The sequence below is a fragment of the Anomaloglossus baeobatrachus genome, chromosome 1 (genome assembly GCF_048569485.1).
Source record: "Anomaloglossus baeobatrachus isolate aAnoBae1 chromosome 1, aAnoBae1.hap1, whole genome shotgun sequence".
NCBI classification, from domain to species: domain Eukaryota; kingdom Metazoa; phylum Chordata; class Amphibia; order Anura; family Aromobatidae; genus Anomaloglossus; species Anomaloglossus baeobatrachus.
Window position 1 is genome coordinate 284,400,765 of NC_134353.1, and position 26,104 is coordinate 284,426,868.

At 38.1% G+C, this 26,104-nt stretch overlaps 27 non-coding genes across 27 annotated transcripts; 12 read left to right on the plus strand and 15 right to left on the minus strand.

Annotated features, from left to right (window-relative positions):
- Positions 1-2,256: 2,256 nt before the first annotated feature.
- Positions 2,257-2,329, minus strand: TRNAF-GAA (transfer RNA phenylalanine (anticodon GAA)). The gene has a single exon. It is a non-coding gene; the product is annotated as a tRNA-Phe (tRNA).
- Positions 2,330-4,580: 2,251 nt separating this feature from the next.
- TRNAF-GAA (transfer RNA phenylalanine (anticodon GAA)) lies at positions 4,581-4,653 on the minus strand. The gene has a single exon. It is a non-coding gene; the product is annotated as a tRNA-Phe (tRNA).
- A 141-nt stretch (positions 4,654-4,794) lies between these two features.
- Positions 4,795-4,877, plus strand: TRNAL-CAG (transfer RNA leucine (anticodon CAG)). Its single transcript has one exon. It is a non-coding gene; the product is annotated as a tRNA-Leu (tRNA).
- A 478-nt stretch (positions 4,878-5,355) lies between these two features.
- On the minus strand, positions 5,356-5,428 carry TRNAF-GAA (transfer RNA phenylalanine (anticodon GAA)). The gene has a single exon. It is a non-coding gene; the product is annotated as a tRNA-Phe (tRNA).
- Positions 5,429-6,344: 916 nt separating this feature from the next.
- On the plus strand, positions 6,345-6,427 carry TRNAL-CAG (transfer RNA leucine (anticodon CAG)). The gene has a single exon. It is a non-coding gene; the product is annotated as a tRNA-Leu (tRNA).
- Positions 6,428-7,117: 690 nt separating this feature from the next.
- TRNAL-CAG (transfer RNA leucine (anticodon CAG)) lies at positions 7,118-7,200 on the plus strand. The gene has a single exon. It is a non-coding gene; the product is annotated as a tRNA-Leu (tRNA).
- A 477-nt stretch (positions 7,201-7,677) lies between these two features.
- Positions 7,678-7,750, minus strand: TRNAF-GAA (transfer RNA phenylalanine (anticodon GAA)). The gene has a single exon. It is a non-coding gene; the product is annotated as a tRNA-Phe (tRNA).
- Positions 7,751-8,666: 916 nt separating this feature from the next.
- TRNAL-CAG (transfer RNA leucine (anticodon CAG)) lies at positions 8,667-8,749 on the plus strand. Its single transcript has one exon. It is a non-coding gene; the product is annotated as a tRNA-Leu (tRNA).
- A 691-nt stretch (positions 8,750-9,440) lies between these two features.
- On the plus strand, positions 9,441-9,523 carry TRNAL-CAG (transfer RNA leucine (anticodon CAG)). The gene has a single exon. It is a non-coding gene; the product is annotated as a tRNA-Leu (tRNA).
- A 478-nt stretch (positions 9,524-10,001) lies between these two features.
- On the minus strand, positions 10,002-10,074 carry TRNAF-GAA (transfer RNA phenylalanine (anticodon GAA)). Its single transcript has one exon. It is a non-coding gene; the product is annotated as a tRNA-Phe (tRNA).
- A 702-nt stretch (positions 10,075-10,776) lies between these two features.
- TRNAF-GAA (transfer RNA phenylalanine (anticodon GAA)) lies at positions 10,777-10,849 on the minus strand. Its single transcript has one exon. It is a non-coding gene; the product is annotated as a tRNA-Phe (tRNA).
- Positions 10,850-12,326: 1,477 nt separating this feature from the next.
- TRNAF-GAA (transfer RNA phenylalanine (anticodon GAA)) lies at positions 12,327-12,399 on the minus strand. The gene has a single exon. It is a non-coding gene; the product is annotated as a tRNA-Phe (tRNA).
- A 916-nt stretch (positions 12,400-13,315) lies between these two features.
- On the plus strand, positions 13,316-13,398 carry TRNAL-CAG (transfer RNA leucine (anticodon CAG)). The gene has a single exon. It is a non-coding gene; the product is annotated as a tRNA-Leu (tRNA).
- A 1,253-nt stretch (positions 13,399-14,651) lies between these two features.
- TRNAF-GAA (transfer RNA phenylalanine (anticodon GAA)) lies at positions 14,652-14,724 on the minus strand. The gene has a single exon. It is a non-coding gene; the product is annotated as a tRNA-Phe (tRNA).
- A 141-nt stretch (positions 14,725-14,865) lies between these two features.
- TRNAL-CAG (transfer RNA leucine (anticodon CAG)) lies at positions 14,866-14,948 on the plus strand. The gene has a single exon. It is a non-coding gene; the product is annotated as a tRNA-Leu (tRNA).
- A 1,251-nt stretch (positions 14,949-16,199) lies between these two features.
- TRNAF-GAA (transfer RNA phenylalanine (anticodon GAA)) lies at positions 16,200-16,272 on the minus strand. Its single transcript has one exon. It is a non-coding gene; the product is annotated as a tRNA-Phe (tRNA).
- A 702-nt stretch (positions 16,273-16,974) lies between these two features.
- On the minus strand, positions 16,975-17,047 carry TRNAF-GAA (transfer RNA phenylalanine (anticodon GAA)). The gene has a single exon. It is a non-coding gene; the product is annotated as a tRNA-Phe (tRNA).
- A 3,027-nt stretch (positions 17,048-20,074) lies between these two features.
- Positions 20,075-20,147, minus strand: TRNAF-GAA (transfer RNA phenylalanine (anticodon GAA)). Its single transcript has one exon. It is a non-coding gene; the product is annotated as a tRNA-Phe (tRNA).
- Positions 20,148-20,288: 141 nt separating this feature from the next.
- Positions 20,289-20,371, plus strand: TRNAL-CAG (transfer RNA leucine (anticodon CAG)). Its single transcript has one exon. It is a non-coding gene; the product is annotated as a tRNA-Leu (tRNA).
- Positions 20,372-21,062: 691 nt separating this feature from the next.
- TRNAL-CAG (transfer RNA leucine (anticodon CAG)) lies at positions 21,063-21,145 on the plus strand. Its single transcript has one exon. It is a non-coding gene; the product is annotated as a tRNA-Leu (tRNA).
- Positions 21,146-21,836: 691 nt separating this feature from the next.
- On the plus strand, positions 21,837-21,919 carry TRNAL-CAG (transfer RNA leucine (anticodon CAG)). Its single transcript has one exon. It is a non-coding gene; the product is annotated as a tRNA-Leu (tRNA).
- A 477-nt stretch (positions 21,920-22,396) lies between these two features.
- Positions 22,397-22,469, minus strand: TRNAF-GAA (transfer RNA phenylalanine (anticodon GAA)). The gene has a single exon. It is a non-coding gene; the product is annotated as a tRNA-Phe (tRNA).
- A 916-nt stretch (positions 22,470-23,385) lies between these two features.
- On the plus strand, positions 23,386-23,468 carry TRNAL-CAG (transfer RNA leucine (anticodon CAG)). The gene has a single exon. It is a non-coding gene; the product is annotated as a tRNA-Leu (tRNA).
- A 479-nt stretch (positions 23,469-23,947) lies between these two features.
- Positions 23,948-24,020, minus strand: TRNAF-GAA (transfer RNA phenylalanine (anticodon GAA)). Its single transcript has one exon. It is a non-coding gene; the product is annotated as a tRNA-Phe (tRNA).
- Positions 24,021-24,161: 141 nt separating this feature from the next.
- Positions 24,162-24,244, plus strand: TRNAL-CAG (transfer RNA leucine (anticodon CAG)). The gene has a single exon. It is a non-coding gene; the product is annotated as a tRNA-Leu (tRNA).
- Positions 24,245-24,722: 478 nt separating this feature from the next.
- Positions 24,723-24,795, minus strand: TRNAF-GAA (transfer RNA phenylalanine (anticodon GAA)). The gene has a single exon. It is a non-coding gene; the product is annotated as a tRNA-Phe (tRNA).
- A 702-nt stretch (positions 24,796-25,497) lies between these two features.
- Positions 25,498-25,570, minus strand: TRNAF-GAA (transfer RNA phenylalanine (anticodon GAA)). Its single transcript has one exon. It is a non-coding gene; the product is annotated as a tRNA-Phe (tRNA).
- Positions 25,571-26,104: the final 534 nt, after the last annotated feature.

Below are 26,104 nucleotides of genomic sequence, written 5' to 3' on the forward strand. Positions count from 1 at the left end.
TTCAGCAACCTACAAAATTAAAGCTACAGCATTGCAAGGCAAACTCAAAGGCGTTAATACATTTCCAGTTCAAAATTTGCATTTTTTTGGGGCCAAACAAAAAATGTGTTTGTTTTTAGAAAGTGTGAATTTTCCACAGTTGTGCTTGTCAGGATGGCCGAGCGGTCCAAGGCGCTGCGTTCAGGTCGCAGTCTCTACTTGAGGCGTGGGTTCGAATCCCAATTCTGACAGGTTTCTGTTACATTACAATCATGTTTTTTTTTTTTTCATTTTCACTATGTCCCTCTGTCACAATTCAGACATTTCCACAAACCAGATTAGTCCAAGGACAAAGCCAATGAGAACCCTCTGGATCCTCAATCCTGTCTTTCACAATCATGTTGTTCTCTGCTGCACTATCAGTAAGAAGAGGGAGGTGAAATATCTCATAAAATAAACCTCAAGATACACAAAATCTTAAAGATCCTTAGCACTTTATGTTGATATTTCTCAGATTTTTTTTCTGATTTCCTCCATACTACTTCGACTTCAACTTAATTTTTCAGTATAACTACTTTCATTTTCTTCTCGCATTAGTGACTGTTCTGAAAAGAGATACTTAAAACTGTTTTTTTCAGGTATATCTGCACTTCACAAAGAATGAAAATCTTGCTAAATGCATATGGAGAAAGAACTTTATCTCAAATCACTCATACTTAAAAACAGCGCGCTGAAACCCGGGATCAGACCAGGGACCTTTAGATCTTCAGTCTAACGCTCTCCCAACTGAGCTATTTCAGCAACCTACAAAGTTAAAGCTACAGCATTGCAAGGCAAACTCAAAGGCGTTAATAAATTTTCAGTTCAAAATTTGCCTTTTTTTGGGGCCAAACAAAAAATGTGTTTGTTTTTAGAAAGTGTGAATTTTCCACAGTTGTGCTTGTCAGGATGGCCGAGCGGTCCAAGGCGCTGCATTCAGGTCGCAGTCTCTACTTGAGGCGTGGGTTCGAATCCCACTTCTGACAGGTTTCTGTTACATTTCAATCATGTTTTTGTTTTTTTTCATTTTCACTATGTCCCTCTGTCACAATTCAGACATTTCCACAAACCAGATTAGTCCAAGGACAAAGCCAATGAGAACCCTCTGGATCCTCAATCCTGTCTGTCACAATCATGTTGTTCTCTGCTGCACTATCAGTAAGAAGAGGGAGGTGAAAAATCTCATAAAATAAACCTCAAGATACACAAAATCTTAAAGATCCTTAGCACTTTATGTTGATATTTCTCAGATTTTTTTTCTGATTTCCTCCATACTACTTCGACTTCAACTTAATTTTTCAGTATAACTACTTTCATTTTCTTATCGCATTAGTGACTGTTCTGAAAAGAGATACTTAAAACTGTTTTTTTCAGGTATATCTGCACTTCACAAAGAATGAAAATCTTGCTAAATGCATATGGAGAAAGAACTTTATCTCAAATCACTCATACTTAAAAACAGCGTGCTGAAACCCGGGATCGGACCAGGGACCTTTAGATCTTCAGTCTAACGCTCTCCCCACTGAGCTATTTCAGCAACCTACAAAGTTAAAGCTACAGCATTGCAAGGCAAACTCAAAGGCGTTAATAAATTTTCAGTTCAAAATTTGCCTTTTTTTGGGGTCAAACAAAAAATGTGTTTGTTTTTAGAAAGTGTGAATTTTCCACAGTTGTGCTTGTCAGGATGGCCGAGCGGTCCAAGGCGCTGCATTCAGGTCGCAGTCTCTACTTGAGGCGTGGTTTCGAATCCCACTTCTGACAGGTTTCTGTTACATTTCAATCATGTTTTTTTTTTTTTCATTTTCACTATGTCCCTCTGTCACAATTCAGACATTTCCACAAACCAGATTAGTCCAAGGACAAAGCCAATGAGAACCCTCTGGATCCTCAATCCTGTCTGTCACAATCATGTTGTTCTCTGCTGCACTATCAGTAAGAAGAGGGAGGTGGAAAATCTCATAAAATAAACCTCAAGATACACAAAATCTTAAAGATCCTTAGCACTTTATGTTGATATTTCTCAGATTTTTTCTCCGATTTCCTCCATACTACTTCGACTTCAACTTAATTTTTCAGTATAACTACTTTCATTTTCTTCTCGCATTAGTGACTGTTCTGAAAAGAGATACTTAAAACTGTTTTTTTCAGGTATATCTGCACTTCACAAAGAATGAAAATCTTGCTAAATGCATATGGAGAAAGAACTTTATCTCAAATCACTCATACTTAAAAACAGCGTGCTGAAACCCGGGATCGGACCAGGGACCTTTAGATCTTCAGTCTAACGCTCTCCCAACTGAGCTATTTCAGCAACCTACAAAGTTAAAGCTACAGCATTGCAAGGCAAACTCAAAGGCGTTAATACATTTTCAGTTCAAAATTTGCCTTTTTTTGGGGCCAAACAAAAAATGTGTTTGTTTTTAGAAAGTGTGAATTTTCATCAGTTGTGCTTGTCAGGATGGCCGAGCGGTCCAAGGCGCTGCGTTCAGGTTGCAGTCTCTACTTGAGGCGTGGGTTTGAATTCCACTTCTTACAGGTTTCTATTACATTAAAATCATGTTTTGTTTTTTTTTTCATTTTCACTATGTCCCTCTGTCACAATTCAGACATTTCCACAAACCAGATTAGTCCAAGGACAAAGCCAATGAGAACCCTCTGGATCCTCAATCCTGTCTGTCACAATCATGTTGTTCTCTGCTGCACTATCAGTAAGAAGAGGGAGGTGGAAAATCTCATAAAATAAACCTCAAGATACACAAAATCTTAAAGATCCTTAGCACTTTATGTTGATATTTCTCAGATTTTTTCTCCGATGTCCTCTATACTACTTCGACTTCAACTTAATTTTTCAGTATAACTACTTTCATTTTCTTCTCGCATTAGTGACTGTTCTGAAAAGAGATACTTAAAACTGTTTTTTTCAGGTATATCTGCACTTCACAAAGAATGAAAATCTTGCTAAATGCATATGGAGAAAGAACTTTATCTCAAATCACTCATACTTAAAAACAGCGTGCTGAAACCCGGGATCGGACAAGGGACCTCTAGATCTTCAGTCTAACGCTCTCCCAACTGAGCTATTTCAGCAACCTACAAAATTAAAGCTACAGCATTGCAAGGCAAACTCAAAGGCGTTAATACATTTCCAGTTCAAAATTTGCATTTTTTTGGGGCCAAACAAAAAATGTGTTTGTTTTTAGAAAGTGTGAATTTTCCACAGTTGTGCTTGTCAGGATGGCCGAGCGGTCCAAGGCGCTGCGTTCAGGTCGCAGTCTCTACTTGAGGCGTGGGTTCGAATCCCAATTCTGACAGGTTTCTGTTACATTACAATCATGTTTTTTTTTTTTTCATTTTCACTATGTCCCTCTGTCACAATTCAGACATTTCCACAAACCAGATTAGTCCAAGGACAAAGCCAATGAGAACCCTCTGGATCCTCAATCCTGTCTGTCACAATCATGTTGTTCTCTGCTGCACTATCAGTAAGAAGAGGGAGGTGAAATATCTCATAAAATAAACCTCAAGATACACAAAATCTTAAAGATCCTTAGCACTTTATGTTGATATTTCTCAGATTTTTTTTCTGATTTCCTCCATACTACTTCGACTTCAACTTAATTTTTCAGTATAACTACTTTCATTTTCTTCTCGCATTAGTGACTGTTCTGAAAAGAGATACTTAAAACTGTTTTTTTCAGGTATATCTGCACTTCACAAAGAATGAAAATCTTGCTAAATGCATATGGAGAAAGAACTTTATCTCAAATCACTCATACTTAAAAACAGCGCGCTGAAACCCGGGATCAGACCAGGGACCTTTAGATCTTCAGTCTAACGCTCTCCCAACTGAGCTATTTCAGCAACCTACAAAGTTAAAGCTACAGCATTGCAAGGCAAACTCAAAGGCGTTAATACATTTCCAGTTCAAAATTTGCATTTTTTTGGGGCCAAACAAAAAATGTGTTTGTTTTTAGAAAGTGTGAATTTTCCACAGTTGTGCTTGTCAGGATGGCCGAGCGGTCCAAGGCGCTGCGTTCAGGTCACAGTCTCTACTTGAGGCGTGGGTTCGAATTTCACTTCTGACAGGTTTCTGTTACATTACAATCATGTTTTTTTTTTTTTCATTTTCACTATGTCCCTCTGTCACAATTCAGACATTTCCACCAACCAGATTAGTCCAAGGACAAAGCCAATGAGAACCCTCTGGATCCTCAATCCTGTCTGTCACAATCATGTTGTTCTCTGCTGCACTATCAGTAAGAAGAGGGAGGTGAAAAATCTCATAAAATAAACCTCAAGATACACAAAATCTTAAAGATCCTTAGCACTTTATGTTGATATTTCTCAGCTTTTTTTTCTGATTTCCTCCATACTACTTCGACTTCAACTTAATTTTTCAGTATAACTACTTTCATTTTCTTCTCGCATTAGTGACTGTTCTGAAAAGAGATACTTAAAACTGTTTTTTTCAGGTATATCTGCACTTCACAAAGAATGAAAATCTTGCTAAATGCATATGGAGAAAGAACTTTATCTCAAATCACTCATACTTAAAAACAGCGTGCTGAAACCCGGGATCGGACCAGGGACCTTTAGATCTTCAGTCTAACGCTCTCCCAACTGAGCTATTTCAGCAACCTACAAAGTTAAAGCTACAGCATTGCAAGGCAAACTCAAAGGCATTAATACATTTTCAGTTCAAAATTTGCCTTTTTTTGGGGCCAAACAAAAAATGTGTTTGTTTTTAGAAAGTGTGAATTTTCTACAGTTGTGCTTGTCAGGATGGCCGAGCGGTCCAAGGCGCTGCGTTCAGGTCGCAGTCTCTACTTGAGGCGTGGGTTCGAATCCCACTTCTGACAGGTTTCTGTTACATTACAATCATGTTTTGTTTTTTTTTCATTTTCACTATGTCCCTCTGTCACAATTCAGACATTTCCACAAACCAGATTAGTCCAAGGACAAAGCCAATGAGAACCCTCTGGATCCTCAATCCTGTCTGTCACAATCATGTTGTTCTCTGCTGCACTATCAGTAAGAAGAGGGAGGTGGAAAATCTCATAAAATAAACCTCAAGATACACAAAATCTTAAAGATCCTTAGCACTTTATGTTGATATTTCTCAGATTTTTTCTCCGATTTCCTCCATACTACTTTGACTTCAACTTAATTTTTCAGTATAACTACTTTCATTTTCTTCTCGCATTAGTGACTGTTCTGAAAAGAGATACTTAAAACTGTTTTTTTCAGGTATATCTGCACTTCACAAAGAATGAAAATCTTGCTAAATGCATATGGAGAAAGAACTTTATCTCAAATCACTCATACTTAAAAACAGCGTGCTGAAACCCGGGATCGGACCAGGGACCTTTAGATCTTCAGTCTAACGCTCTCCCAACTGAGCTATTTCAGCAACCTACAAAGTTAAAGCTACAGCATTGCAAGGCAAACTCAAAGGCGTTAATAAATTTTCAGTTCAAAATTTGCCTTTTTTTGGGGCCAAACAAAAAATGTGTTTGTTTTTAGAAAGTGTGAATTTTCCACAGTTGTGCTTGTCAGGATGGCCGAGCGGTCCAAGGTGCTGCGTTCAGGTCGCAGTCTCTACTTGAGGCGTGGGTTTGAATCCCACTTCTGACAGGTTTCTGTTACATTACAATCATGTTTTGGTTTTTTTTCATTTTCACTATGTCCCTCTGTCACAATTCAGACATTTCCACAAACCAGATTAGTCCAAGGACAATGCCAATGAGAACTCTCTGGATCCTCAATCCTGTCTGTCACAATCATGTTGTTCTCTGCTGCACTATCAGTAAGAAGAGGGAGGTGAAAAATCTCATAAAATAAACCTCAAGATACACATAATCTTAAAGATCCTTAGCACTTTATGTTGATATTTCTCAGATTTTGTTTCTGATTTCCTCCATACTACTTCGACTTCAACTTAATTTTTCAGTATAACTACTTTCATTTTCTTCTCGCATTAGTGACTGTTCTGAAAAGAGATACTTAAAACTGTTTTTTTCAGGTATATCTGCACTTCACAAAGAATGAAAATCTTGCTAAATGCATATGGAGAAAGAACTTTATCTCAAATCACTCATACTTAAAAACAGCGCGCTGAAACCCGGGATCGGACCAGGGACCTTTAGATCTTCAGTCTAACGCTCTCCCAACTGAGCTATTTCAGCAACCTACAAAGTTAAAGCTACAGCAGTGCAAGGCAAACTCAAAGGCGTTAATAAATTTTCAGTTCAAAATTTGCCTTTTTTTGGGGCCAAACAAAAAATGTGTTTGTTTTTAGAAAGTGTGAATTTTCCACAGTTGTGCTTGTCAGGATGGCCGAGCGGTCCAAGGCGCTGCGTTCAGGTCGCAGTCTCTACTTGAGGCGTGGGTTCGAATCCCACTTTTGACAGGTTTCTGTTACATTACAATCATGTTTTTTTTTTTTCATTTTCACTATGTCCCTCTGTCACAATTCAGACATTTCCACAAACCAGATTAGTCCAAGGACAAAGCCAATGAGAACCCTCTGGATCCTCAATCCTGTCTGTCACAATCATGTTGTTCTCTGCTGCACTATCAGTAAGAAGAGGGAGGTGAAAAATCTCATAAAAAAAACCTCAAGATACACAAAATCTTAAAGATCCTTAGCACTTTATGTTGATATTTCTCAGATTTTTTTTCTGATTTCCTCCATACTACTTCGACTTCAACTTAATTTTTCAGTATAACTACTTTCATTTTCTTCTCGCATTAGTGACTGTTCTGAAAAGAGATACTTAAAACTGTTTTTTTCAGGTATATCTGCACTTCACAAAGAATGAAAATCTTGCTAAATGCATATGGAGAAAGAACTTTATCTCAAATCACTCATACTTAAAAACAGCGCGCTGAAACCCGGGATCGGACCAGGGACCTTTAGATCTTCAGTCTAACGCTCTCCCAACTGAGCTATTTCAGCAACCTACAAAGTTAAAGCTACAGCAGTGCAAGGCAAACTCAAAGGCGTTAATAAATTTTCAGTTCAAAATTTGCCTTTTTTTGGGGCCAAACAAAAAATGTGTTTGTTTTTAGAAAGTGTGAATTTTCCACAGTTGTGCTTGTCAGGATGGCCGAGCGGTCCAAGGCGCTGCGTTCAGGTCGCAGTCTCTACTTGAGGCGTGGGTTCGAATCCCACTTTTGACAGGTTTCTGTTACATTACAATCATGTTTTTTTTTTTTTCATTTTCACTATGTCCCTCTGTCACAATTCAGACATTTCCACAAACCAGATTAGTCCAAGGACAAAGCCAATGAGAACCCTCTGGATCCTCAATCCTGTCTGTCACAATCATGTTGTTCTCTGCTGCACTATCAGTAAGAAGAGGGAGGTGAAAAATCTCATAAAAAAAACCTCAAGATACACAAAATCTTAAAGATCCTTAGCACTTTATGTTGATATTTCTCAGATTTTTTTTCTGATTTCCTCCATACTACTTCGACTTCAACTTAATTTTTCAGTATAACTACTTTCATTTTCTTCTCGCATTAGTGACTGTTCTGAAAAGAGATACTTAAAACTGTTTTTTTCAGGTATATCTGCACTTCACAAAGAATGAAAATCTTGCTAAATGCATATGGAGAAAGAACTTTATCTCAAATCACTCATACTTAAAAACAGCGTGCTGAAACCCGGGATCGGACCAGGGACCTTTAGATCTTCAGTCTAACGCTCTCCCAACTGAGCTATTTCAGCAACCTACAAAGTTAAAGCTACAGCATTGCAAGGCAAACTCAAAGGCGTTAATAAATTTTCAGTTCAAAATTTGCCTTTTTTTGGGGCCAAACAAAAAATGTGTTTGTTTTTAGAAAGTGTGAATTTTCCACAGTTGTGCTTGTCAGGATGGCCGAGCGGTCCAAGGTGCTGCGTTCAGGTCGCAGTCTCTACTTGAGGCGTGGGTTTGAATCCCACTTCTGACAGGTTTCTGTTACATTACAATCATGTTTTGTTTTTTTTTCATTTTCACTATGTCCCTCTTTCACAATTCAGACATTTCCACAAACCAGATTAGTCCAAGGACAATGCCAATGAGAACTCTCTGCATCCTCAATCCTGTCTGTCACAATCATGTTGTTCTCTGCTGCACTATCAGTAAGAAGAGGGAGGTGAAAAATCTCATAAAATAAACCTCAAGATACACATAATCTTAAAGATCCTTAGCACTTTATGTTGATATTTCTCAGATTTTTTTTCTGATTTCCTCCATACTACTTCGACTTCAACTTAATTTTTCAGTATAACTACTTTCATTTTCTTCTCGCATTAGTGACTGTTCTGAAAAGAGATACTTAAAACTGTTTTTTTCAGGTATATCTGCACTTCACAAAGAATGAAAATCTTGCTAAATGCATATGGAGAAAGAACTTTATCTCAAATCACTCATACTTAAAAACAGCGCGCTGAAACCCGGGATCGGACCAGGGACCTTTAGATCTTCAGTCTAACGCTCTCCCAACTGAGCTATTTCAGCAACCTACAAAGTTAAAGCTACAGCAGTGCAAGGCAAACTCAAAGGCGTTAATACATTTTCAGTTCAAAATTTGCCTTTTTTTGGGGCCAAACAAAAAATGTGTTTGTTTTTAGAAAGTGTGAATTTTCCACAGTTGTGCTTGTCAGGATGGCCGAGCGGTCCAAGGCGCTGCGTTCAGGTCGCAGTCTCTACTTGAGGCGTGGGTTCGAATCCCACTTTTGACAGGTTTCTGTTACATTACAATCATGTTTTTTTTTTTTTCATTTTCACTATGTCCCTCTGTCACAATTCAGACATTTCCACAAACCAGATTAGTCCAAGGACAAAGCCAATGAGAACCCTCTGGATCCTCAATCCTGTCTGTCACAATCATGTTGTTCTCTGCTGCACTATCAGTAAGAAGAGGGAGGTGAAAAATCTCATAAAAAAAACCTCAAGATACACAAAATCTTAAAGATCCTTAGCACTTTATGTTGATATTTCTCAGATTTTTTTTCTGATTTCCTCCATACTACTTCGACTTCAACTTAATTTTTCAGTATAACTACTTTCATTTTCTTCTCGCATTAGTGACTGTTCTGAAAAGAGATACTTAAAACTGTTTTTTTCAGGTATATCTGCACTTCACAAAGAATGAAAATCTTGCTAAATTCATATGGAGAAAGAACTTTATCTCAAATCACTCATACTTAAAAACAGCGTGCTGAAACCCGGGATCGGACCAGGAACGTTTAGATCTTCAGTCTAACGCTCTCCCAACTGAGCTATTTCAGCAACCTACAAAGTTAAAGCTACAGCATTGCAAGGCAAACTCAAAGGCGTTAATACATTTTCAGTTCAAAATTTGCCTTTTTTTGGGGCCAAACAAAAAATGTGTTTGTTTTTAGAAAGTGTGAATTTTCCACAGTTGTTCTTGTCAGGATGGCCGAGCGGTCCAAGGCGCTGCGTTCAGGTCGCAGTCTCTACTTGAGGCGTGGGTTCGAATCCCACTTCTGACAGGTTTCTGTTACATTACAATCATGTTTTGTTTTTTTTTCATTTTCACTATGTCCCTCTGTCACAATTCAGACATTTCCACAAACCAGATTAGTCCAAGGACAAAGCCAATGAGAACCCTCTGGATCCTCAATCCTGTCTGTCACAATCATGTTGTTCTCTGCTGCACTATCAGTAAGAAGAGGGAGGTGGAAAATCTCATAAAATAAACCTCAAGATACACAAAATCTTAAAGATCCTTAGCACTTTATGTTGATATTTCTCAGATTTTTTCTCCGATTTCCTCCATACTACTTCGACTTCAACTTAATTTTTCAGTATAACTACTTTCATTTTCTTCTCGCATTAGTGACTGTTCTGAAAAGAGATACTTAAAACTGTTTTTTTCAGGTATATCTGCACTTCACAAAGAATGAAAATCTTGCTAAATGCATATGGAGAAAGAACTTTATCTCAAATCACTCATACTTAAAAACAGCGTGCTGAAACCCGGGATCGGACCAGGGACCTTTAGATCTTCAGTCTAACGCTCTCCCAACTGAGCTATTTCAGCAACCTACAAAGTTAAAGCTACAGCATTGCAAGGCAAACTCAAAGGCGTTAATAAATTTTCAGTTCAAAATTTGCCTTTTTTTGGGGTCAAACAAAAAATGTGTTTGTTTTTAGAAAGTGTGAATTTTCCACAGGTGTGCTTGTCAGGATGGCCGAGCGGTCCAAGGCGCTGCGTTCAGGTCGCAGTCTCTACTTGAGGCGTGGGTTTGAATCCCAATTCTGACAGGTTTCTGTTACATTACAATCATGTTTTGTTTTTTTTTCATTTTCACTATGTCCCTCTGTCACAATTCAGACATTTCCACCAACCAGATTAGTCCAAGGACAAAGCCAATGAGAACCCTCTGGATCCTCAATCCTGTCTGTCACAATCATGTTGTTCTCTGCTGCACTATCAGTAAGAAGAGGGAGGTGAAAAATCTCATAAAATAAACCTCAAGATACACAAAATCTTAAAGATCCTTAGCACTTTATGTTGATATTTCTCAGATTTTTTTTCTGATTTCCTCCATACTACTTCGACTTCAACTTAATTTTTCAGTATAACTACTTTCATTTTCTTCTCGCATTAGTGACTGTTCTGAAAAGAGATACTTAAAACTGTTTTTTTCAGGTATATCTGCACTTCACAAAGAATGAAAATCTTGCTAAATGCATATGGAGAAAGAACTTTATCTCAAATCACTCATACTTAAAAACAGCGTGCTGAAACCCGGGATCGGACCAGGGACCTTTAGATCTTCAGTCTAACGCTCTCCCAACTGAGCTATTTCAGCAACCTACAAAGTTAAAGCTACAGCATTGCAAGGCAAACTCAAAGGCGTTAATAAATTTTCAGTTCAAAATTTGCCTTTTTTTGGGGCCAAACAAAAAATGTGTTTGTTTTTAGAAAGTGTGAATTTTCCACAGTTGTGCTTATCAGGATGGCCGAGCGGTCCAAGGCGCTGCGTTCAGGTCACAGTCTCTACTTGAGGCGTGGGTTCGAATCCCACTTCTGACAGGTTTCTGTTACATTACAATCATGTTTTGTTTTTTTTTCATTTTCACTATGTCCCTCTATCACAATTCAGACATTTCCACAAACCAGATTAGTCCAAGGACAAAGCCAATGAGAACCCTCTGGATCCTCAATCCTGTCTGTCACAATCATGTTGTTCTCTGCTGCACTATCAGTAAGAAGAGGGAGGTGGAAAATCTCATAAAATAAACCTCAAGATACACAAAATCTTAAAGATCCTTAGCACTTTATGTTGATATTTCTCAGATTTTTTCTCCGATTTCCTCCATACTACTTCGACTTCAACTTAATTTTTCAGTATAACTACTTTCATTTTCTTCTCGCATTAGTGACTGTTCTGAAAAGAGATACTTAAAACTGTTTTTTTCAGGTATATCTGCACTTCACAAAGAATGAAAATCTTGCTAAATGCATATGGAGAAAGAACTTTATCTCAAATCACTCATACTTAAAAACAGCGTGCTGAAACCCGAGATCGGACCAGGGACCTTTAGATCTTCAGTCTAACGCTCTCCCAACTGAGCTATTTCAGCAACCTATAAAGTTAAAGCTACAGCATTGCAAGGCAAACTCAAAGGCGTTAATAAATTTTCAGTTCAAAATTTGCCTTTTTTTGGGGCCAAACAAAAAATGTGTTTGTTTTTAGAAAGTGTGAATTTTCCACAGTTGTGCTTGTCAGGATGGCCGAGCGGTCCAAGGCGCTGCGTTCAGGTCGCAGTCTCTACTTGAGGCGTGGGTTTAAATCCCACTTCTGACAGGTTTCTGTTACATTACAATCATGTTTTGTTTTTTTTTCATTTTCACTATGTCCCTCTGTCACAATTCAGACATTTCCACAAACCAGATTAGTCCAAGGACAAAGCCAATGAGAACCCTCTGGATCCTCAATCCTGTCTGTCACAATCATGTTGTTCTCTGCTGCACTATCAGTAAGAAGAGGGAGGTGAAAAATCTCATAAAATAAACCTCAAGATACACAAAATCTTAAAGATCCTTAGCACTTTATGTTGATATTTCTCAGATTTTTTTTCTGATTTCCTCCATACTACTTCGACTTCAACTTAATTTTTCAGTATAACTACTTTCATTTTCTTCTCGCATTAGTGACTGTTCTGAAAAGAGATACTTAAAACTGTTTTTTTCAGGTATATCTGCACTTCACAAAGAATGAAAATCTTGCTAAATGCATATGGAGAAAGAACTTTATCTCAAATCACTCATACTTAAAAACAGCGTGCTGAAACCCGGGATCGGACCAGGGACCTTTAGATCTTCAGTCTAACGCTCTCCCAACTGAGCTATTTCAGCAACCTATAAAGTTAAAGCTACAGCATTGCAAGGCAAACTCAAAGGCGTTAATAAATTTTCAGTTCAAAATTTGCCTTTTTTTGGGGCCAAACAAAAAATGTGTTTGTTTTTAGAAAGTGTGAATTTTCCACAGTTGTGCTTGTCAGGATGGCCGAGCGGTCCAAGGCGCTGCGTTCAGGTCGCAGTCTCTACTTGAGGCGTGGGTTTAAATCCCACTTCTGACAGGTTTCTGTTACATTACAATCATGTTTTGTTTTTTTTTCATTTTCACTATGTCCCTCTGTCACAATTCAGACATTTCCACAAACCAGATTAGTCCAAGGACAAAGCCAATGAGAACCCTCTGGATCCTCAATCCTGTCTGTCACAATCATGTTGTTCTCTGCTGCACTATCAGTAAGAAGAGGGAGGTGGAAAATCTCATAAAATAAACCTCAAGATACACAAAATCTTAAAGATCCTTAGCACTTTATGTTGATATTTCTCAGATTTTTTCTCCGATTTCCTCCATACTACTTCGACTTCAACTTAATTTTTCAGTATAACTACTTTCATTTTCTTCTCGCATTAGTGACTGTTCTGAAAAGAGATACTTAAAACTGTTTTTTTCAGGTATATCTGCACTTCACAAAGAATGAAAATCTTGCTAAATGCATATGGAGAAAGAACTTTATCTCAAATCACTCATACTTAAAAACAGCGTGCTGAAACCCGGGATCGGACCAGGGACCTTTAGATCTTCAGTCTAACGCTTTCCCAACTGAGCTATTTCAGCAACCTACAAAGTGAAAGCTACAGAATTGCAAGGCAAACTCAAAGGCGTTAATAAATTTTCAGTTCAAAATTTGCGTTTTTTTGGGGCCAAATAAAAAATGTGTTTGTTTTTAGAAAGTGTGAATTTTACACAGTTGTGCTTGTCAGGATGGCCGAGCGGTCCAAGGCGCTGCGTTCAGGTCGCAGTCTCTATTTGAGGCGTGGGTTCGAATCCCACTTCTGACAGGTTTCTGTTACATTACAATCATGTTTTGTTTTTTTTTCATTTTCACTATGTCCCTCTGTCACAATTCAGACATTTCCACCAACCAGATTAGTCCAAGGACAAAGCCAATGAGAACCCTCTGGATCCTCAATCCTGTCTGTCACAATCATGTTGTTCTCTGCTGCACTATCAGTAAGAAGAGGGAGGTGGAAAATCTCATAAAATAAACCTCAAGATACACAAAATCTTAAAGATCCTTAGCACTTTATGTTGATATTTCTCAGATTTTTTCTCCGATTTCCTCCATACTACTTCGACTTCAACTTAATTTTTCAGTTTAACTACTTTCATTTTCTTCTCGCATTAGTGACTGTTCTGAAAAGAGATACTTAAAACTGTTTTTTTCAGGTATATCTGCACTTCACAAAGAATGAAAATCTTGCTAAATGCATATGGAGAAAGAACTTTATCTCAAATCACTCATACTTAAAAACAGTGTGCTGAAACCCAGGATCGGACCAGGGACCTTTAGATCTTCAGTCTAACGCTCTCCCAACTGAGCTATTTCAGCAACCTACAAAGTTAAAGCTACAGCATTGCAAGGCAAACTCTAAGGCGTTAATAAATTTTCAGTTCAAAATTTGCCTTTTTTTGGGGCCAAACAAAAAATGTGTTTGTTTTTAGAAAGTGTGAATTTTCTACAGTTGTGCTTGTCAGGATGGCCGAGCGGTCCAAGGTGCTGCGTTCAGGTCGCAGTCTCTACTTGAGGCGTGGGTTCGAATCCCACTTTTGACAGGTTTATGTTACATTACAATCATGTTTTGTTTTTTTTTCATTTTCACTATGTCCCTCTGTCACAATTCAGACATTTCCACAAACCAGATTAGTCCAAGGACAAAGCCAATGAGAACCCTCTGGATCCTCAATCCTGTCTGTCACAATCATGTTGTTCTCTGCTGCACTATCAGTAAGAAGAGGGAGGTGGAAAATCTCATAAAATAAACCTCAAGATACACAAAATCTTAAAGATCCTTAGCACTTTATGTTGATATTTCTCAGATTTTTTCTCCGATTTCCTCCATACTACTTCGACTTCAACTTAATTTTTCAGTATAACTACTTTCATTTTCTTCTCGCATTAGTGACTGTTCTGAAAAGAGATACTTAAAACTGTTTTTTTCAGGTATATCTGCACTTCACAAAGAATGAAAATCTTGCTAAATGCATATGGAGAAAGAACTTTATCTCAAATCACTCATACTTAAAAACAGCGTGCTGAAACCCGGGATCGGACCAGGGACCTTTAGATCTTCAGTCTAACGCTCTCCCAACTGAGCTATTTCAGCAACCTACAAAGTAAAAGCTACAGCATTGCAAGGCAAACTCAAAGGCGTTAATACATTTTCAGTTCAAAATTTGCATTTTTTTGGGGCCAAACAAAAAATGTGTTTGTTTTTAGAAAGTGTGAATTTTCCACAGTTAAGCTTGTCAGGATGGCCTAGCGGTCCAAGGCGCTGCGTTCAGGTCGCAGTCTCTACTTGAGGCGTGGGTTCGAATCCCACTTCTGACAGGTTTCTGTTACATTACAATCATGTTTTTTTTTTTTCATTTTCACTATGTCCCTCTGTCACAATTCAGACATTTCCACAAACCAGATTAGTCCAAGGACAAAGCCAATGAGAACCCTCTGGATCCTCAATCCTGTCTGTCACAATCATGTTGTTCTCTGCTGCACTATCAGTAAGAAGAGGGAGGTGAAAAATCTCATAAAATAATCCTCAAGATACACAAAATCTTAAAGATCCTTAGCACTTTATGTTGATATTTCTCAGATTTTTTTTCTGATTTCCTCCATACTACTTCGACTTCAACTTAATTTTTCAGTATAACTACTTTCATTTACTTCTCGCATTAGTGACTGTTCTGAAAAGAGATACTTAAAACTGTTCTTTTCAGGTATATCTGCACTTCACAAAGAATGAAAATCTTGCTAAATGCATATGGAGAAAGAACTTTATCTCAAATCACTCATACTTTAAAACAGCGTGCTGAAACCCGGGATCGGACCAGGGACCTTCAGATCTTCAGTCTAACGCTCTCCCAACTGAGCTATTTCAGCAACCTACAAAGTTAAAGCTACAGCATTGCAAGGCAAACTCAAAGGCGTTAATAAATTTTCAGTTCAAAATTTGCCTTTTTTTGGGGCCAAACAAAAAATGTGTTTGTTTTTAGAAAGTGTGAATTTTCCACAGTTGTGCTTGTCAGGATGGCCGAGCGGTCCAAGGCGCTGCGTTCAGGTCGCAGTCTCTACTTGAGGCATGGGTTCGAATCCCACTTCTGACAGGTTTCTGTTACATTACAATCATGTTTTGTTTTTTTTTCATTTTCACTATGTCCCTCTGTCACAATTCAGACATTTCCACAAACCAGATTAGTCCAAGGACAAAGCCAATGAGAACCCTATGAATCCTCAATCCTGTCTGTCACAATCATGTTGTTCTCTGCTGCACTATCAGTAAGAAGAGGGAGGTGGAAAATCTCATAAAATAAACCTCAAGATACAAAAAATCTTAAAGATCCTTAGCACTTTATGTTGATATTTCTCATATTTTTTCTCCGATTTCCTCCATACTACTTCGACTTCAACTTAATTTTTCAGTATAACTACTTTCATATTCTTCTCGCATTAGTGACTGTTCTGAAAAGAGATACTTAAAACTGTTCTTTTCAGGTATATCTGCACTTCACAAAGAATGAAAATCTTGCTAAATGCATATGGAGAAAGAACTTTATCTCAAATCACTCATACTTAAAAACAGCGTGCTGAAACCCGGGATCGGACCAGGGACCTTTAGATCTTCAGTCTAACGCTCTCCCAACTGAGCTATTTCAGCAACCTACAAAGTTAAAGCTACAGCATTGCAAGGCAAACTCAAAGGCGTTAATAAATTTTCAGTTCAAAATTTGCCTTTTTTTGGGGCCAAACAAAAAATGTGTTTGTTTTTAGAAAGTGTGAATTTTCCACAGTTGTGCTTGTCAGGATGGCCGAGCGGTCCAAGGCGCTGCGTTCAGGTCGCAGTCTCTACTTGAGGCATGGGTTCGAATCCCACTTCTGACAGGTTTCTGTTACATTACAATCATGTTTTGTTTTTTTTTCATTTTCACTATGTCCCTCTGTCACAATTCAGACATTTCCACAAACCAGATTAGTCCAAGGACAAAGCCAATGAGAACCCTATGAATCCTCAATCCTGTCTGTCACAATCATGTTGTTCTCTGCTGCACTATCAGTAAGAAGAGGGAGGTGGAAAATCTCATAAAATAAACCTCAAGATACAAAAAATCTTAAAGATCCTTAGCACTTTATGTTGATATTTCTCATATTTTTTCTCCGATTTCCTCCATACTACTTCGACTTCAACTTAATTTTTCAGTATAACTACTTTCATTTTCTTCTCGCATTAGTGACTGTTCTGAAAAGAGATACTTAAAACTGTTCTTTTCAGGTATATCTGCACTTCACAAAGAATGAAAATCTTGCTAAATGCATATGGAGAAAGAACTTTATCTCAAATCACTCATACTTAAAAACAGCGTGCTGAAACCCGGGATCGGACCAGGGACCTTTAGATCTTCAGTCTAACGCTCTCCCAACTGAGCTATTTCAGCAACCTACAAAGTTAAAGCTACAGCATTGCAAGGCAAACTCAAAGGCGTTAATAAATTTTCAGTTCAAAATTTGCCTTTTTTTGGGGCCAAACAAAAAATGTGTTTGTTTTTAGAAAGTGTGAATTTTCCACAGTTGTGCTTGTCAGGATGGCCGAGCGGTCCAAGGCGCTGCGTTTAGGTCGCAGTCTCTACTTGAGGCGTGGGTTCGAATCCCACTTCTGACAGGTTTCTGTTACATTACAATCATGTTTTGTTTTTTTTTCATTTTCACTATGTCCCTCTGTCACAATTCAGACATTTCCACAAACCAGATTAGTCCAAGGACAAAGCCAATGAGAACCCTCTGGATCCTCAATCCTGCCTGTCACAATCATGTTGTTCTCTACTGCACTATCAGTAAGAAGAGGGAGGTGGAAAATCTCATAAAATAAACCTCAAGATACACAAAATCTTAAAGATCCTTAGCACTTTATGTTGATATTTCTCAGATTTTTTCTCCGATTTCCTCCATACTACTTTGACTTCAACTTAATTTTTCAGTATAACTACTTTCATTTTCTTCTCGCATTAGTGACTGTTCTGAAAAGAGATACTTAAAACTGTTTTTTTCAGGTATATCTGCACTTCACAAAGAATGAAAATCTTGCTAAATGCATATGGAGAAAGAACTTTATCTCAAATCACTCATACTTAAAAACAGCGTGCTGAAACCCGGGATCGGACCAGGGACCTTTAGATCTTCAGTCTAACGCTCTCCCAACTAAGCTATTTCAGCAACCTACAAAGTTAAAGCTACAGCATTGCAAGGCAAACTCAAAGGCGTTAATACATTTTCAGTTCAAAATTTGCATTTTTTTGGGGCCAAACAAAAAATGTGTTTGTTTTTAGAAAGTGTGAATTTTCCACAGTTGTGCTTGTCAGGATGGCCGAGCGGTCCAAGGCGCTGCGTTCAGGTCGCAGTCTCTACTTGAGGCGTTTGTTCGAATCCCACTTCTGACAGGTTTCTGTTACATTACAATCATGTTTTGTTTTTTTTTCATTTTCACTATGTCCCTCTGTCACAATTCAGACATTTCCACAAACCAGATTAGTCCAAGGACAAAGCCAATGAGAACCCTCTGGATCCTCAATCCTGTCTGTCACAATCATGTTGTTCTCTGCTGCACTATCAGTAAGAAGAGGGAGGTGAAAAATCTCATAAAATAAACCTCAAGATACACAAAATCTTAAAGATCCTTAGCACTTTATGTTGATATTTCTCAGATTTTTTTTCTGATTTCCTCCATACTACTTCGACTTCAACTTAATTTTTCAGTATAACTACTTTCATTTTCTTCTCGCATTAGTGACTGTTCTGAAAAGAGATACTTAAAACTGTTCTTTTCAGGTATATCTGCACTTCACAAAGAATGAAAATCTTGCTAAATGCATATGGAGAAAGAACTTTATCTCAAATCACTCATACTTAAAAACAGCGTGCTGAAACCCGGGATCGGACCAGGGACCTTCAGATCTTCAGTCTAACGCTCTCCCAACTGAGCTATTTCAGCAACCTACAAAGTTAAAGCTACAGCATTGCAAGGCAAACTCAAAGGCGTTAATAAATTTTCAGTTCAAAATTTGCCTTTTTTTGGGGCCAAACAAAAAATGTGTTTGTTTTTAGAAAGTGTGAATTTTCCACAGTTGTGCTTGTCAGGATGGCTGAGCGGTCCAAGGCGCTGCATCCAGGTCGCAGTCTCTACTTGAGGCGTGGGTTTGAATCCCACTTCTGACAGGTTTCTGTTACATTACAATCATGTTTTGTTTTTTTTTCATTTTCACTATGTCCCTCTGTCACAATTCAGACATTTCCACAAACCAGATTAGTCCAAGGACAAAGCCAATGAGAACCCTATGGATCCTCAATCCTGTCTGTCACAATCATGTTGTTCTCTGCTGCACTATCAGTAAGAAGAGGGAGGTGAAAAATCTCATAAAATAAACCTCAAGATACACAAAATCTTAAAGATCCTTAGCACTTTATGTTGATATTTCTCAGATTTTTTTTCTGATTTCCTCCATACTACTTCGACTTCAACTTAATTTTTCAGTATAACTACTTTCATTTTCTTCTCGCATTAGTGACTGTTCTGAAAAGAGATACTTAAAACTGTTCTTTTCAGGTATATCTGCACTTCACAAAGAATGAAAATCTTGCTAAATGCATATGGAGAAAGAACTTTATCTCAAATCACTCATACTTAAAAACAGCGTGCTGAAACCCGGGATCGGACCAGGGACCTTCAGATCTTCAGTCTAACGCTCTCCCAACTGAGCTATTTCAGCAACCTACAAAGTTAAAGCTACAGCATTGCAAGGCAAACTCAAAGGCGTTAATAAATTTTCAGTTCAAAATTTGCCTTTTTTTGGGGCCAAACAAAAAATGTGTTTGTTTTTAGAAAGTGTGAATTTTCCACAGTTGTGCTTGTCAGGATGGCCGAGCGGTCCAAGGCGCTGCATCCAGGTCGCAGTCTCTACTTGAGGCGTGGGTTCGAATCCCACTTCTGACAGGTTTCTGTTACATTACAATCATGTTTTGTTTTTTTTTCATTTTCACTATGTCCCTCTGTCACAATTCAGACATTTCCACAAACCAGATTAGTCCAAGGACAAAGCCAATGAGAACCCTATGGATCCTCAATCCTGTCAGTCACAATCATGTTGATCTCTGCTGCACTATCAGTAAGAAGAGGGAGGTGAAAAATCTCATAAAATAAACCTCAAGATACACAAAATCTTAAAGATCCTTAGCACTTTATGTTGATATTTCTCAGATTTTTTTTCTGATTTCCTCCATACTACTTCGACTTCAACTTAATTTTTCAGTATAACTACTTTCATTTTCTTCTCGCATTAGTGACTGTTCTGAAAAGAGATACTTAAAACTGTTTTTTTCAGGTATATCTGCACTTCACAAAGAATGAAAATCTTGCTAAATGCATATGGAGAAAGAACTTTATCTCAAATCACTCATACTTAAAAACAGCGTGCTGAAACCCGGGATCAAACCAGGGACCTTTAGATCTTCAGTCTAACGCTCTCCCAACTGAGCTATTTCAGCAACCTACAAAGTTAAAGCTACAGCATTGCAAGGCAAACTCAAAGGCGTTAATAAATTTTCAGTTCAAAATTTGCCTTTTTTTGGGGCCAAACAAAAAATGTGTTTGTTTTTAGAAAGTGTGAATTTTCCACAGTTGTGCTTGTCAGGATGGCCGAGCGGTCCAAGGCGCTGCGTTCAGGTCGCAGTCTCTACTTGAGGCGTGGGTTCGAATCCCACTTCTGACAGGTTTCTGTTACATTTCAATCATGTTTTTTTTTTTTTCATTTTCACTATGTCCCTCTGTCACAATTCAGACATTTCCACAAACCAGATTAGTCCAAGGACAAAGCCAATGAGAACCCTCTGGATCCTCAATCCTGTCTGTCACAATCATGTTGTTCTCTGCTGCACTATCAGTAAGAAGAGGGAGGTGGAAAATCTCATAAAATAAACCTCAAGATACACAAAATCTTAAAGATCCTTAGCACTTTATGTTGATATTTCTCAGATTTTTTTTCTGATTTCCTCCATACTACTTCGACTTCAACTTAATTTTTCAGTATAACTACTTTCATTTTCTTCTCGCATTAGTGACTGTTCTGAAAAGAGATACTTAAAACTGTTTTTTTCAGGTATATCTGCACTTCACAAAGAATGAAAATCTTGCTAAATGCATATGGAGAAAGAACTTTATCTCAAATCACTCATACTTAAAAACAGCGTGCTGAAACCCGGGATCAGACCAGGGACCTTTAGATCTTCAGTCTAACGCTCTCCCAACTGAGCTATTTCAGCAACCTACAAAGTTAAAGCTACAGCATTGCAAGGCAAACTCAAAGGCGTTAATAAATTTTCAGTTTAAAATTTGCCTTTTTTTGGGGCCAAACAAAAAATGTGTTTGTTTTTAGAAAGTGTGAATTTTCCACAGGTGTGCTTGTCAGGATGGCCGAGCGGTCCAAGGCGCTGCGTTCAGGCCGCAGTCTCTACTTGAGGCGTGGGTTCGAATCCCACTTCTGACAGGTTTCTGTTACATTACAATCATGTTTTGTTTTTTTTCATTTTCACTATGTCCCTCTGTCACAATTCAGACATTTCCACAAACCAGATTAGTCCAAGGACAAAGCCAATGAGAACCCTCTGGATCCTCAATCCTGTCTGTCACAATCATGTTGTTCTCTGCTGCACTATCAGTAAGAAGAGGGAGGTGGAAAATCTCATAAAATAAACCTCAAGATACACAAAATCTTAAAGATCCTTAGCACTTTATGTTGATATTTCTCAGATTTTTTTTCTGATTTCCTCCATACTACTTCGACTTCAACTTAATTTTTCAGTATAACTACTTTCATTTTCTTCTCGCATTAGTGACTGTTCTGAAAAGAGATACTTAAAACTGTTTTTTTCAGGTATATCTGCACTTCACAAAGAATGAAAATCTTGCTAAATGCATATGGAGAAAGAACTTTATCTCAAATCACTCATACTTAAAAACAGCGTGCTGAAACCCGGGATCAGACCAGGGACCTTTAGATCTTCAGTCTAACGCTCTCCCAACTGAGCTATTTCAGCAACCTACAAAGTTAAAGCTACAGCATTGCAAGGCAAACTCAAAGGCGTTAATAAATTTTCAGTTTAAAATTTGCCTTTTTTTGGGGCCAAACAAAAAATGTGTTTGTTTTTAGAAAGTGTGAATTTTCCACAGGTGTGCTTGTCAGGATGGCCGAGCGGTCCAAGGCGCTGCGTTCAGGCCGCAGTCTCTACTTGAGGCGTGGGTTCGAATCCCACTTCTGACAGGTTTCTGTTACATTACAATCATGTTTTGTTTTTTTTCATTTTCACTATGTCCCTCTGTCACAATTCAGACATTTCCACAAACCAGATTAGTCCAAGGACAAAGCCAATGAGAACCCTCTGGATCCTCAATCCTGTCTGTCACAATCATGTTGTTCTCTGCTGCACTATCAGTAAGAAGAGGGAGGTGGAAAATCTCATAAAATAAACCTCAAGATACACAAAATCTTAAAGATCCTTAGCACTTTATGTTGATATTTCTCAGATTTTTTTTCTGATTTCCTCCATACTACTTCGACTTCAACTTAATTTTTCAGTATAACTACTTTCATTTTCTTCTCGCATTAGTGACTGTTCTGAAAAGAGATACTTAAAACTGTTTTTTTCAGGTATATCTGCACTTCACAAAGAATGAAAATCTTGCTAAATGCATATGGAGAAAGAACTTTATCTCAAATCACTCATACTTAAAAACAGCGTGCTGAAACCCGGGATCGGACCAGGGACCTTTAGATCTTCAGTCTAACGCTCTCCCAACTGAGCTATTTCAGCAACCTACAAGGTTAAAGCTACAGCAGTGCAAGGCAAACTCAAAGGCGTTAATAAATTTTCAGTTCAAAATTTGCCTTTTTTTGGGGCCAAACAAAAAATGTGTTTGTTTTTAGAAAGTGTGAATTTTCCACAGTAGTGCTTGTCAGGATGGCCGAGCGGTCCAAGGCGCTGCGTTCAGGTCGCAGTCTCTACTTGAGGCGTGGGTTTGAATCCCACTTCTGACAGGTTTCTGTTACATTACAATCATGTTTTGTTTTTTTTTCATTTTCACTATGTCCCTCTGTCACAATTCAGACATTTCCACAAACCAGATTAGTCCAAGGACAAAGCCAATGAGAACCCTCTGGATCCTCAATCCTGTCTGTCACAATCATGTTGTTCTCTGCTGCACTATCAGTAAGAAGAGGGAGGTGGAAAATCTCATAAAATAAACCTCAAGATACACAAAATCTTTAAGATCCTTAGCACTTTATGTTGATATTTCTCAGATTTTTTCTCCGATTTCCTCCATACTACTTCGACTTCAACTTAATTTTTCAGTATAACTACTTTCATTTTCTTCTCGCATTAGTGACTGTTCTGAAAAGAGATACTTAAAACTGTTTTTTTCAGGTATATCTGCACTTCACAAAGAATGAAAATCTTGCTAAATGCATATGGAGAAAGAACTTTATCTCAAATCACTCATACTTAAAAACAGTGTGCTGAAACCCGGGATCGGACCAGGGACCTTTAGATCTTCAGTCTAACGCTTTCCCAACTGAGCTATTTCAGCAACCTACAAAGTGAAAGCTACAGAATTGCAAGGCAAACTCAAAGGCGTTAATACATTTTCAGTTCAAAATTTGCGTTTTTTTGGGGCCAAATAAAAAATGTGTTTGTTTTTAAAAAGTGTGAATTTTACACAGTTGTGCTTGTCAGGATGGCCGAGCGGTCCAAGGCGCTGCGTTCAGGTCGCAGTCTCTATTAGAGGTGTGGGTTCGAATCCCACTTCTGACAGGTTTCTGTTACATTACAATCATGTTTTGTTTTTTTTTTGATTTTCACTATGTCCCTCTGTCACAATTCAGACATTTCCACAAACCAGATTAGTCCAAGGACAAAGCCAATGAGAACCCTCTGGATCCTCAATCCTGTCTGTCACAATCATGTTGTTCTCTGCTGCACTATCAGTAAGAAGAGGGAGGTGGAAAATCTCATAAAATAAACCTCAAGATACACAAAATCTTAAAGATCCTTAGCACTTTATGTTGATATTTCTCAGATTTTTTCTCCGATTTCCTCCATACTACTTCGACTTCAACTTAATTTTTCAGTTTAACTACTTTCATTTTCTTCTCGCATTAGTGACTGTTCTGTAAAGAGATACTTAAAACTGTTTTTTTCAGGTATATCTGCACTTCACAAAGAATGAAAATCTTGCTAAATGCATATGGAGAAAGAACTTTATCTCAAATCACTCATACTTAAAAACAGCGTGCTGAAACCCGGGATCGGACCAGGGACCTTTAGATCTTCAGTCTAACGCTCTCCCAACTGAGCTATTTCAGCAACCTACAAAGTTAAAGCTACAGCATTGCAAGGCAAACTCAAAGGCGTTAATACATTTTCAGTTCAAAATTTGCATTTTTTTGGGGCCAAACAAAAAATGTGTTTGTTTTTAGAAAGTGTGAATTTTCCACAGTTGTGCTTGTCAGGATGGCCGAGCGGTCCAAGGCGCTGCGTTCAGGTCGCAGTCTCTACTTGAGGCGTGGGTTCGAATCCCACTTCTGACAGGTTTCTGTTACATTACAATCATGTTTTGTTTTTTTTTCATTTTCACTATGTCCCTCTGTCACAATTCAGACATTTCCACAAACCAGATTAGTCCAAGGACAAAGCCAATGAGAACCCTCTGGATCCTCAATCCTGTCTGTCACAATCATGTTGTTCTCTGCTGCACTATCAGTAAGAAGAGGGAGGTGGAAAATCTCATAAAATAAACCTCAAGATACACAAAATCTTAAAGATCCTTAGCACTTTATGTTGATATTTCTCCGATTTTTTCTCCGATTTCCTCCATACTACTTCGACTTCAACTTAATTTTTCAGTATAACTACTTTCATTTTCTTCTCGCATTAGTGACTGTTCTGAAAAGAGATACTTAAAACTGTTTTTTTCAGGTATATCTGCACTTCACAAAGAATGAAAATCTTGCTAAATGCATATGGAGAAAGAACTTTATCTCAAATCACTCATACTTAAAAACAGCGTGCTGAAACCCGGGATCGGACCAGGGACCTTTAGATCTTCAGTCTAACGCTCTCCCAACTGAGCTATTTCAGCAACCTACAAAGTTAAAGCTACAGCATTGCAAGGCAAACTCAAAGGCGTTAATACATTTCCAGTTCAAAATTTGCATTTTTTTGGGGCCAAACAAAAAATGTGTTTGTTTTTAGAAAGTGTGAATTTTACACAGTTGTGCTTGTCAGGATGGCCGAGCGGTCCAAGGCGCTGCGTTCAGGTTGCAGTCTCTATTTGAGGCGTGGGTTTGAATCCCACTTCTGACAGGTTTCTGTTACATTACAATCATGTTTTGTTTTTTTTTCATTTTCACTATGTCCCTCTGTCACAATTCAGACATTTCCACAAACCAGATTAGTCCAAGGACAAAGCCAATGAGAACCCTCTGGATCCTCAATCCTGTCTGTCACAATCATGTTGTTCTCTGCTGCACTATCAGTAAGAAGAGGGAGGTGGAAAATCTCATAAAATAAACCTCAAGATACACAAAATCTTAAAGATCCTTAGCACTTTATGTTGATATTTCTCAGATTTTTTTTCTGATTTCCTCCATACTACTTCGACTTCAACTTAATTTTTCAGTATAACTACTTTCATTTTCTTCTCGCATTAGTGACTGTTCTGAAAAGAGATACTTAAAACTGTTTTTTTCAGGTATATCTGCACTTCACAAAGAATGAAAATCTTGCTAAATGCATATGGAGAAAGAACTTTATCTCAAATCACTCATACTTAAAAACAGCGTGCTGAAACCCGGGATCGGACCAGGGACCTTTAGATCTTCAGTCTAACGCTCTCCCAACTGAGCTATTTCAGCAACCTACAAAGTTAAAGCTACAGCAGTGCAAGGCAAACTCAAAGGCGTTAATAAATTTTCAGTTCAAAATTTGCCTTTTTTTGGGGCCAAACAAAAAATGTGTTTGTTTTTAGAAAGTGTGAATTTTCCACAGTTGTGCTTGTCAGGATGGCCGAGCGGTCCAAGGCGCTGCGTTCAGGTCGCAGTCTCTACTTGAGGCGTGGGTTTGAATCCCACTTCTGACAGGTTTCTGTTACATTACAATCATGTTTTGTTTTTTTTTCATTTTCACTATGTCCCTCTGTCACAATTCAGACATTTCCACAAACCAGATTAGTCCAAGGACAAAGCCAATGAGAACCCTCTGGATCCTCAATCCTGTCTGTCACAATCATGTTGTTCTCTGCTGCACTATCAGTAAGAAGAGGGAGGTGGAAAATCTCATAAAATAAACCTCAAGATACACAAAATCTTAAAGATCCTTAGCACTTTATGTTGATATTTCTCAGATTTTTTCTCCGATTTCCTCCATACTACTTCGACTTCAACTTAATT